This window comes from Haliotis rubra, unplaced genomic scaffold (genome assembly GCF_003918875.1).
Source record: "Haliotis rubra isolate DU_JTF1 unplaced genomic scaffold, ASM391887v1 Scf265, whole genome shotgun sequence".
NCBI lineage: Eukaryota > Metazoa > Mollusca > Gastropoda > Lepetellida > Haliotidae > Haliotis > Haliotis rubra.
In genome coordinates, this window is record NW_025766725.1 from 52,361 (window position 1) to 64,641 (window position 12,281).

The window sequence follows — 12,281 nt, forward strand, 5'->3', positions numbered from 1 at the left end:
TTTTGTAATCGTGGTATATGTGTTATTTTAATGTGTGGCTAAATTTGACTCTAATAGCTAGCATCTGAAGGGATGGTGTAAATCTAGTTTGGGTCATCGCCTCTAGTCCCCATCGCCTCTAGTATGGTAAATTAACTTCTGTTGCTGGCCATCTACTGCCGCGTTTTGTATTTGTGTCTTGTATAGAAATATCGCTTTATGGTTAAGTGCTAGTTATATATGTAAATCTGTGATTTTGTAGTTATTTTGCTGCCTTTGATGACAAATCTTATAAGTTCGTTTTATTAATGCAAAGCTTTCGTCGTTGTAATATGGGTTCTGGGTCGTTTCACCCCAAATTCATCCAGTGTTAGGCGTTGTTTCACCCCTAATCAAGAGTACCATCCAGCTAATTGAGTATATACATGGAGGAAGGTTAGTGCGCCTAGTTCAAAATGTTCTATCAAGAGACAATAAGCATAAACTCAAGAAGATCCACGTGAAACGTCTTAACCTCTGGACACAGACAAGGAACTCTCCACAAGGTCAATCCTGTCCAAGGCAGCTACTTGCTATCGTCACTGAACGACTTCACCCGATCCAACACTGATACAATTATTCAAACAATCTGAATATGTTGTTTCGACACTATACATAGATGAATAAAGTATTGAAGCAATTATTATTTGTTGTGGTGAACAACCTCTAAATTGGCTGAAACTGTATGTGGTGAAACAACCAGGCTGAAACAACCAGGGTGAAATAACCCGTTACCGTGATATGACTGAAGTGAGTGAGTGAGTTAATGTTTCACGTCACATCGGCAATATCTCAGCCATATCGTGACGAAAACAATTTATATAATACAAAAATGAAAACATTGTGAAGAGTTAAACCTGTCGACGATGGACAATAAAAATACTTTTTATTATTCATGAGATATTCAAAGTAAATTTTAACTCTCCACTGTTTTTAATCGTAGAATATGTGTATTTTAATGTATGGCTACATTTTTCTAAATTTGCTAACAGTTGAAGGGATGATGTAAATCCAGCTAGGGCCCATGCAAGAAGCAATATTTAATGTACTGTAAGTCCCCATAGTCCCTAGTATGGTGATCTACCTTCAGTTACCAATGTGACTCAAAATCTTAACTCACTCACTCACTAACTCACTCACACATTCAGTTGTTGGCAATATATAGCCTGTTTTTATATTGTCTTGTCATTTCTAGTTGAAATGTTTTAGATTTAATTACTAGTTTCAAATGGATATCTGTGACACACAAGCTGTTTATATAAGCTGCACAATGTCAGCGCAATGACACACGCACAGCAACAGTTAGAGTGACTTATCTGTAGATTTTTAATATGTCTCTTGGAGACATAATGCTTACGGTTGAAGATCTTGCATTAGTAATTGCATTTCATTAAAGTTATTCTTCAGTCCTCTGCAATTCCACTGAATTATATTGCCCAATTGGATATATAAAGAGCATAAAGTACAATGTGTAAAGTTGGACGGACTGCAGCAGCCTGAAGGTTGGTATAAGTTAAACAGAGCTGTGTGTAATACCCTGCCTTGCCATCCGGGGAAGACAAGGAATGGTAAGAACTGACGTAAGTCACATTGATCTTTCTGTTTGATGTATATTTCTTGGAGACAGAAAACTGTTGATTGAAAATCTTGTACTAATAACTGTATTTCAATACAGTTGGTCTTTCACATAGTGAATATTTCACAGTATTCACAGTTGAAGTATTGTAAAAGTATTGTCATCCTGAGAGGGTGCCGCATAAGGACCCAGAACAATCTTTAAATGGCACTTTAAAGTTGTCAAGGCGGCCACGTTATTGGGTCTAGTTTTCGACTCCCATTTTACTTTTTAACATTTTAACATATCAAATACCTTAAAAATAAATGCTTGAAGGCACACGATTTATTAAAAGTAGTTTCTAATTCAAAGTGGGTACTACCCTCCTACACCAATATAGTGTCCTCTCGAAACTTGATTATGTCTGCATCGTAAATGGTGGAGCCTGCAAAAGCAACCTCAAAGTATTAGATTCAGTCCACCACCGAGGTCTAACACTTTGTCTTGGATCTCTTACAACTTCTCCTCTTGATAGTCTCTACGTCGAGGCAGATGGGCCTTCTCTTACCCAACGCCGTATAAAATCATCTTTACTTTACAATATCTTACAAAACTATGTTCTAACGAGTCTAACCCTGCATTTAACTGTGTCTTGATTCCTGTGTATGGAGATTTGTACAACAAAACGTCTTCTCTTTTACACCTCTTGGGCAAAGAATTAAGCCATTCATTTCTGCTGCCGGCGTTGAGCTGGAAAATATATCTCCTTCCAGCCTTCTTTCTTCCCTTCCTTGGCAATTAGTGAGGCCACAAGTTGACCTAACACTCACAAAGTTTTAAAAATCAGACACATGAATTACAATATAAACACGAATATAATCAAGTAAAAAGTAAATACAAGACATACACATCCTTATTTACAGATGGGTCCAAGGATGGTGGCGCAGTGGCTTGTGCCACTGTGATTGAATCCAGAACAATATCTTCTAGATTACCAATCGATAGTTCTATTTCCCCAAACGAAGCAAATGACATATTAACAGCGCTTAAATATATTTAAAAAAACATCCTAAATATAAACAATATATCATTTTCTGATCCATGCAGGTAGCAAAAGTATTGTAAGTCCCCATGGATTCCTAGTATGGTGATCTACCTTCAGTTGTTGTCGATCTATAGCCCGTGTTTTATATTGTATTGTGAGCTTTAATTACACTGTTTTGGTTTTACATGCTAGTTTTATTATGTTTATATTTGTTATACTCTAGTATTTTTACTGTCCATCGTTGACAGGTTTACTCTTCACAATGTTTCCTTTTTTGTATTGTATAAATTGTTTTCGTCACGATTTGTGACGTTAAATATTAACTCATTCACTCAGTCATTTTCTCAGACTCTCTTTCATGCCTTCATGCGATTAAAGATCTTTCTTGCAAACATCCACTTCTAATTGAGGTTGTTGAATTATATAATAATCTTGCTGCTGGCCAATACGACATCGTCCTCTGTTGGTTACCAAGCCATGTTGGAATTTCTGGTAACGCAATGGCGGATTGTGCTGCTAAAGCAGCACTCAACAAATCTGTGGCACCTCTTCTTATTCTACACTGATGAAAAAGCTGTCATTAGAGCATATACCCGTGATCTAATGCAGAAGAAGTGGGACACCCAAATAGGTATTAATAAATAAGCATACTGTGATGAACCCAGGTACCAAGTATGAAAAGAATCTAGTCAACGTCTAGTGGACGTTCGTACAAATTGACAAATCTTAAAAACAGATGACTACATTCTTTTCATCTGGTTCATCAGAGTATGTAAAAGGTCCCAGTCAGGTTTGGTGACCTTGACCTTCATTTCAAAATCACAAGGAGACTGTTACGTTTTATATCTCAAGAACCGGTTACTTGACTTTCTTCATATTCAACACCAAGCTTTATCTGGTAAAGGCGTAGGGCCCAGTCAATTTTGGTGACCTTCATGTATTTTTTAACTGCGACACTTTAAACATTTCAGCATGTTCAGGCACCCATGAAGGGCCACCTCCTCGTGGTGGGTGCTGGGTAACGCTAAGCGCCCTTCAACCCCCCGTTGTGGACCCGGGGGGATATTTGGTCCACCAACCCGTTTGCCGTGGGTTGCGCCCCTGTGTCGGTGGAGGACGGGAGTCTGGTGGTTGAGGGCACTGGGAGCCTGGAACCGTGTTCCTTTTGCCCAACACACCACTTCGGCCCTTACTTCACCTAGACGGGTGGTAGAACTGGCCCGGTTCTATCAATCGGCTGGTCTCGCCGTGCCCTGTGCATGGACACTTTCTCATTGCAATTACTGTACATTATTGTGCATTTGTGATAGTGAATGTTTGTTTTTCACATTATATAATATATGTTTGCCTAGAGTCCTATGCCAGAAGGCGGTGGCTCATGGGCCAATCTGGTGATGTTGACCTCTGAATGATGTATGTCTCCAATTTCTTGTCATGGGCAGAACCAGTCTGGCATTAAGTTGGTAGATAAATGCAGCTATTCATGTCATATTCTCTGGAGTATAACACCCTTGTATCCCTGGTGTCAGCATCTCGGAGATCTGGTGCTGTATGACACTGTCCTTGTTGACATTCCGTGGTGGATGGGGAGCAGGGGTGCCGAATGATTACTTTCCATTATGGATCCAAAACAACCTGGTTCAAATCGTAACGAAAAGAAGAGACGAATAGATGCCATTGATCAATCTAACGTACATCAGCCTAATAATGTTGATTCATGGGCTCGATTCCTTGTAATCGAAGGAAAAGATAAACAACCGTTAAAATTGAATCCATTTGCTATATCCAAAGCAATTTCTGGAATGTGGCGTAGTGGCTCGCTTCTGATCGATTGTGCACGGAGGCAGCAATCTCTGAATCTTTTGTCAATCACAACATTTGCAAATATTGAGGTTGCTGTGTCGGTGCACAGAACTTTAAATTGGTGTCGCGGCATCGTTCGTGACAGAGCCAGATGTCTTGCTGACATGACGGAAGAGGACATTGCTACAGAACTAAATGAACAAGCAGTAACAGCAGTCAAACGTTTTACCGTCAAAGAGAGATGGTGCTATCGTTAACACCAATACCTATCTCTTGACGTTTGCTCGTTCTCGTATTCCCACCTCAATTAAAGCAGGATATTTCAACATTGGAGTGGAGGTGTATGTCAGCAACCCACTCCGGTGTTATAAATGTCAGAAGTTCGGCCATGGATCACAGTCTTGTCGCAACTCTCCGGTGTGTCCCCGCTGTGCAGACCACCACGAGGATACAGATTGTCAAAAAGATCACAAGTGCGTGAACTGTGATGGCCAACATCCTGCTTCCTCAAGGTCATGCCCTGTGTGGCAAAAGGAGTCCAAAATCATGAGGCTCAAGTGTGAGAAAAATGTTTCATACTTTGAGGCAAAAAAACTATTCTCATGCCAAACATCGACTCCGTCGACTGTCCGTTATTCTGTTGCAGTTACAAGATCTGTAGCGACGTCCTCGATTGCATGTCAGACTGACTTGACTTGGGTTAAGTCAGAGAAACCTGTTGTGTCAGCCACTTTAACTTTGGCAGCAGTCACTCCGACCCCGGTCACTATATCTACGTCCGGATGCCAAACAGACAGTCTGTCTGGCAATTCATTTCAACCTTCGTTTTCTTCTCAACCTTTAAATGTCAATCCCAAAATCGGGAAAGGAAAGAAATTAAACAGAAAATCCCCCATCGTCCCTTCAACTTCAGAGGTTCCTCTAGAAAACTCTTTTGGGCCTCTAGATATGGAGGTTACCCTGTCTACACAAGACAGGCGGAGGAATAGTTCCTCCTCACATCCACGGGAACGATCGCCAATTGAGCCACCATGACTCAGTTGTCGACTTTCATGCAGTGGAATTGCAGAGGATTGAAAAATAACTTCAATGAGATTCACTTGTTGATACAAGATTGTAAACCAACAGCATTATGTCTTCAAGAGACTTATCTAAAAAGTACTGATAACTTTAATCTGAGACAGTATACTGATTACCACTCCTTTTCCCCTCCAGGAGAAAGAGCAACTGGAGGTGCTTCTATTTTAGTACGGCAGGGTATTATTCATAGCCCAGTATCTCTTCATACCAGTTTTCAGACTGTAGCTGTTCGTTTAACTCTGCACATTGCACTGACTCTGTGCAGCTTGTATATCCCTCCTTCTTCTGACATTCGACAGTCAGATCTTCAAAATTTATATGATCAACTTCCGAAGCCATGTCTCATCATGGGTGATCTTAATGGACACAACCCGCTTTGGGGAAGTGCTCATACTAATACTAAAGGTAAAATACTTGAGGAATTCATTTCTGACAATAATTTATGTATTTTAAATGACGATTCAGCCACTTATTTACATCCAGCTACGGGAACATATTCTTCCCTGGATCTATCACTTGTTGACTCCATTTTATATAATGAATTTGAATGGATGGTCCATGATGACCTATGTGGGAGTGATCACTTCCCCACCATTCTCAAAACAATAAGCCCTGGAGATGATCCCCCTTTATCCAGAAGGAACTTTGCCAGGGCTGATTGGTCATTATATAATACACTATGTAATGATCACTTAAAACATGATGTTTTTGCGAACAGCGAAGATCCTATACAGCTGTTTTCCGATATACTCAATGACATTGCTGACTACACTATCCCCAAGTCCTCTGCAATTCCACACATTCGTAAACCATGGTTTACTAATGAGTGTAAACAGGCCAGAAAAAGTAGGAAGAAAGCTGAAAAGTTTTTCCGCAAACATCCTACAGTCCATAATTTAGACAAAGTAAAAATTTTAAATGCCAAGGCTCGACGCGCATTTAAACAGAATAAGCGTCAGTCTTGGAGGAACTATGTTTCCAAAATAAATTCACGTACACCTATCTCCAAGGTGTGGAACATGGTCCAAAGAATAAAGGGCAAAGGTTCTAAATCTACTGTACACCATCTGAAGGATGGTGATAATCTCTTAACTCATAAAACTGACATAGCAAATATACTTGGCAAAACGCTTGCCAAACATTCTTCATCATCAAATTATGTCCCTGAGTTTCAAAAACACCAGAAACAACAGGAGAAGAAAAGAATAAATTTTAACTCAGACAATGGTGAAGATTATAATGAACTATTTTCACTCCATGAGCTACATACCGCTCTTGAGCAAGCTCATGATACAGCAACAGGGGCTGATGATATTCACTATCAGGACCTGAAGCATTTGCCCGAATCGTGTTTGGAAACACTGCTAAATATATTTGATATGACATGGACTACAGGGAATTTCCCAACTTCCTGGTGTAATGCCATTGTAGTCCCCATTCCATAACCTGGCCGGGATCATACTGATCCGTCTAATTACAGGCAAATCTCTATAACGAGTTGTGTCTGTAAAACCATGGAACGAATGGTAAACAATCGATTAACATGGTATCTTGAAACCAATAACCTTATCACCAATATCCAATGTGGTTTCAGAAAAAATCGTAGTACCATTGATCATTTGGTACGTTTAGAGTCCTTTGTCAAAAGTGCTATAGCAAATAAACAACATGCAGTATCGATATTCTTTGATCTCGAGAAAGCATACGATACCACCTGGAAGCAAGGCATTTTGAAGGATTTACATGATTTTGGTTTGAGAGGCCGTTTGCCTCTTTTTATATCACAATTTTTAAAAGACAGGCAATTTCAAGTCCGAGTGGGTTCTACCCTGTCTGACCATTATAATCAGGATCAGGGTGTTCCACAAGGAAGTATTTTGTCTGTCACATTATTTAGCATTAAGATTAACAGTTTATCCAAGGTTTTAAACGATTCAATTGATGGATCACTTTTGTGGATGATTTTAATATTTCTTGTCGCGGTAAAATATGCATACTATTGAACGGCAAATGCAGTTGTGTTTAAATAAAATAAATAAATGGTGTCTTGAAAACGGCTTTAAATTTTCTAAATCCAAAACTAATTGTATACATTTCTGCCGTAAATATAAGCCTCATAAGGACCCAGAACTATCTTTAAATGGCACTCCCATCAAAGTTGTAAAGGAGGCCAAATTCTTGGGCCTAATTTTCGATTCCCATTTAACATTCCTGCCACATATTAAATCCCTTAAAGCTAAATGCCTGAAGGCACTCGATTTGTTAAAGGTTGTCTCCAATTCAAAGTGGGGAAGGGATCAAACTACGCTCCTTCACTTATACCGATCATTGGTACGATCTAAACTTGATTATGGTTCGATCGTATATGGCGGAGCCTGCAAAAGCAACCTTAAACTACTTGATTCTGTTCACCACCAAGGTCTAAGACTCTGTCTTGGATCATTTAGAACCTCTCCAGTTGATAGTCTCTATGTTGAGGCAGATGAGCCTTCTCTTTCCCAACGCCGTATTAAATTATCTTTACAATATATTACCAAACTATATTCAAACGAATCTAATCCTGCATTTAACTGTGTCTTCAATCCTCTTTATGACGATTTGTATAACAAAAAGCCTTCTCTTGTTCCGCCTCTTGGGCACAGAATTAAACCATTCCTTTCTGCTGCTGGCATTGAGCTGGAGAATATATCTCCTTCTCGTCTTCTTTCTTCTCCTCCTTGGCAATTGGTGAGGCCAGAAGTTGACTTAACATTAACCACATTTAAAAAATCAGAAACTAATGATTTACAGTATAAACAAGAATTTAGTCAATTAAGAAATAAATATAATACCTATAAATCCTTATATACAGATGGATCCAAGGATGGTGGCGCGTTTGCTTGTGCCACTGTCATTGGGTCCAAAACAATATCTTCCAGACTACCCAATGACAGTTCAATTTTCACAGCAGAAGCAAACGCAATACTAACAGCTCTTAAATATATTAATAAACACCGTAAATATGAACATTATATCATCTTTTCAGATTCTCTTTCGTGTCTTCTGGCTATTAAAAATCTTTCTTGCAAACATCCACTTTTATTAGAAATTATTGAATTGTATAATGAGCTTGCTACTGGCCAGTGCGACATCGTCTTTTGTTTGTTACCCAGCCACGTTGGCATTTCTGGGAACACGATCGCTGATATTGCTGCTGAGGCTGCACTCAACAAATATGTGACACCACTTCTGCTCCCATACTCTGATTACAAAGCTTGCATTAGGTCTTACATCCGTGATCTGATGCAAAAGAAGTGGGACACCCAAGTAGGTATCAATAAATTACATGCAATAAAACCCTATATCGGTTACACTTACTTGGGCTGTCAGTCCAGATTTGAAGAGGTCATCATACGACAATGTCGTATTGGCCACACAAGATATACGCATGAGTACCTATTAAAAGGTGAGGATCCTCCGTTTTGTATCCCTTGTGATGAGAGAACCACGGTCAAACATGTCCTGCTTGACTGTGTTGAATTCTCCATCATAAGGGGTAAATACTTCAATGTGAAAACAGTTAAGGATCTTTTTAACACTGTTAATTTTCATTTAATTATTGGCTTTTTGAAAAGAAATTGAATTAATGAATGAATTTTGATTAATATGTTCTGTACATATATGTATTTTAATTATTGGTAGATTTGATTAGTAACTTAGATTGTTAGTAGCAGTGCCCTCAGAGGGGGTTGAAGTATTGTAAAATTATTGTCCTCCTGAGAGGGTACGTAAGTCCCAAAACATTCAATGTAAATTTAAACCTACTACTCTTTTAATCGTAGAATATATGTTCGTTTAATTTATGGCTAGATTATCTAACATTGCTAATAGCTGAGGGGATGGTGTAAATCCATGCAGGAAGCAAAAGTCCCCATGGTCCCTAGTATGGTGATCTACCTTCAGTTGTTGGCAATATATAGCCTGTTTGTACCTTGTATTGTCCTATAGTTAGACTGTTTTAGATTTGATTGCTAGTTTTAAATTTAAATCTGTGATAATCTAGTTCTTTTACTGTCCTTCGTTGACAGGTTTTTATAGTTTGCCATTGCTTATTATGCATAAAATTAATTGTTCTCGTCACGATATGGCTGAAATATTGCCGATGTGACGTTAAATTTTAACTCACTCACTCACTCAAATCCCGAACTATGAAGGATCTTTTTACTAATATAAGTCCTCGTTTAATTATTGCTTTTTTAAAAGAATTAAATTTGTTAACTGATTTGTAAATAGCTAAATATTTTATGGTTGGAAGTTTGAATTAGTAACATAGATTGTTAGTGGCTGTATCCTCGAGGGGGGTTAAAGTACTGTAAAATTATTGTCCTCCTGAGAGGGGTACGTAAGTCCCAAAACATTCAAGGTAAATTTCAACTTTCCGTTTTTTAATCGTAGAATATGTGTAATTTTAATGTATGGCTAGATATATCTCAATTGCTAACGGCTGAGGGGGATGATATAAATCCAGCTAGGGCCCATGCAGGAAGCAAATGTACTGTAAGTCCCCATGGTCCCTAGTATGGTGATCTACCTTCAGTTGTTAGCGATCTATAGCCCATTTTTATATTGTGTTGTCCCCTATAGTTAAAATGTTTTAGATTCAATTACTAGTTTTACATATATATCTGTGATAATCTAGTTATTTTACTGTCCTTCGTTGGCAGAATTTTAGGGGCCTTGGCCATTTCTATTTCCAATTTATAAATTATTGATGCATTGAAATGCCTAGAGTCCTATACCAGAAGGCGGTGGCTCATGGGCCAATTTGGTGATGTTGGCCTCTAAATTCTGTATGTTTATGTTAGAGTCGAACCAGCCGGACATTATATTTGGTAGACAAATATAGCTATTTATGTGGTATTTACTGGAGTATGTCACCCATGTATCGCTGGCGTTTGTATACTGGATATCCGGTGCTATTAGACACTGTCCGTGTTGACACTCCGTGGTGGGTGGGAAGCAGGGTGCTGCATCAAATTCTTTTCAGCATGTCACAACAACAAGCTGGTTCATCTCGTCATGAAAAGAAACGACGAATTGACGAATTAGATCAATTAAGTGACTAAACAAATAAAAATGTTGATTCATGGACACAGTTTTTGGTAATAAAAGCTGTAGATTTTCTTCCTATCAAACTTAATCCTTTCGCCAGTTCAAAGGTTATTTCTGGAATATGTAGAGATGTCAGGAATGTTACCTGTCTTCCGATTGGTTTTCTTTTAGTTACCCGTGAAGATCCGGGGTAGAATAGGTCTTCAGCAACCCATGTGCTTGCCATAAAAGGCGACTATGCTTGTCGTAAGAGGCGACTAACGGGATCGGGTGGTCAGTTTCGCTGACTTGTTGACACATGTCATCGGTTCCCAATTGCGCAGATCGATGATCATGCTGTTGATCACTGGATTGTCTGGTCCAGACTCGATTATTTACAGACCGCCGCCATATAGCTGGGATATTGCTGAGTGCGGCGTAAAACTAAACTCACTCACTCACTCACTTTTAGTTGAATGTTTACGGAGACAACAATCTCTCAATCTGCTGTCAATCAAGACCTTTGCAAACATAGAAGTTGTCGTCTCTGCACACAGAACGTTAAACTCTTGTCGTGGCACCCATGAAGACCCAGGGTAGAATAGGTCTTCAGCGACCCATGCTTGCCCCAAAAGGCGACTATGCTTGTGGAATATTGCTGCGTGCGGCGTAAAACTAAAGTCACTCACTCACTTGTCGTGGCATCGTCCGTGACAGGGGACGTTGTATCTCTGATATGTCTGAGGAAGACTTTGCTGAAGAGCTGCAGAATCAGGGAGTTTCAGCAGTAAAACCTGGGCTGGATGTGTATGTCCCTAATTAATCCACTCCGTGTCAGCATTTCAGACACGGCGCGAAACTCTGTAGTATGTAAAAATAATACTTATATTAAAAACCTGCAGATAACTTTACTTTAAGACAGTACAGCGATTAGCATTGCTTTTCTCCTACAGGAGATAAAGTAACTGGATGTGCTTCTATTTTACCAGTCTTCAGACCGTAGCTGTTTATCTGACCCTGCACATTGCATTGACTCTGTGCAGCTTGTAAATCCCTCCTCCTTCTGACATTCGACAGTAGGATCTTCAAAATCTATACGATCAGCTTCCAAAGCCATGTCTCATAATGAATGACCTCAACGGACACAACCCGCTTAGGGGAAGTGCCCACACTAATACTAAAGGTAAAATCCTTGAGGAATTCATTTCAGCTAATATTTTCAATGATGATTTAGACACTTACTTACATCCAGCTACGGGAACATATTCTTCCCTGGATCACTCACCGATTCAACTTTATATAATGAATTTGAATGGATGGTACAAAATGACCTATGTGGGAGTGATCACTTCCCTACCATTCTCAAAACAATCAACCCTGGTGATGATCCACCTGTATCAGAAAGGAACTTTGCCGGGGCTGATTGATCATTATATGACTGACTGACTAAGTTTGGTTTTACGCCGCTGTTAGCAATATTCCAGCAACATCACGGCAGGGACACCAGAAATGGGCTTCACACATTGTACCCATGTGGGGATTCGAACCCGGGTCTTCGGCATGACGAGCCAACGCTTTAACCATTAGGCTACCCCACCGCCCCTCATTATATGAGACTCAGTGTGTTGAACACTTGAAGCATGACCTATTCAGGTGAGGTGAGGTGAGGTGAAATTGGGTTTAACGTCGTGCTTGAGAATATTTCGCTCA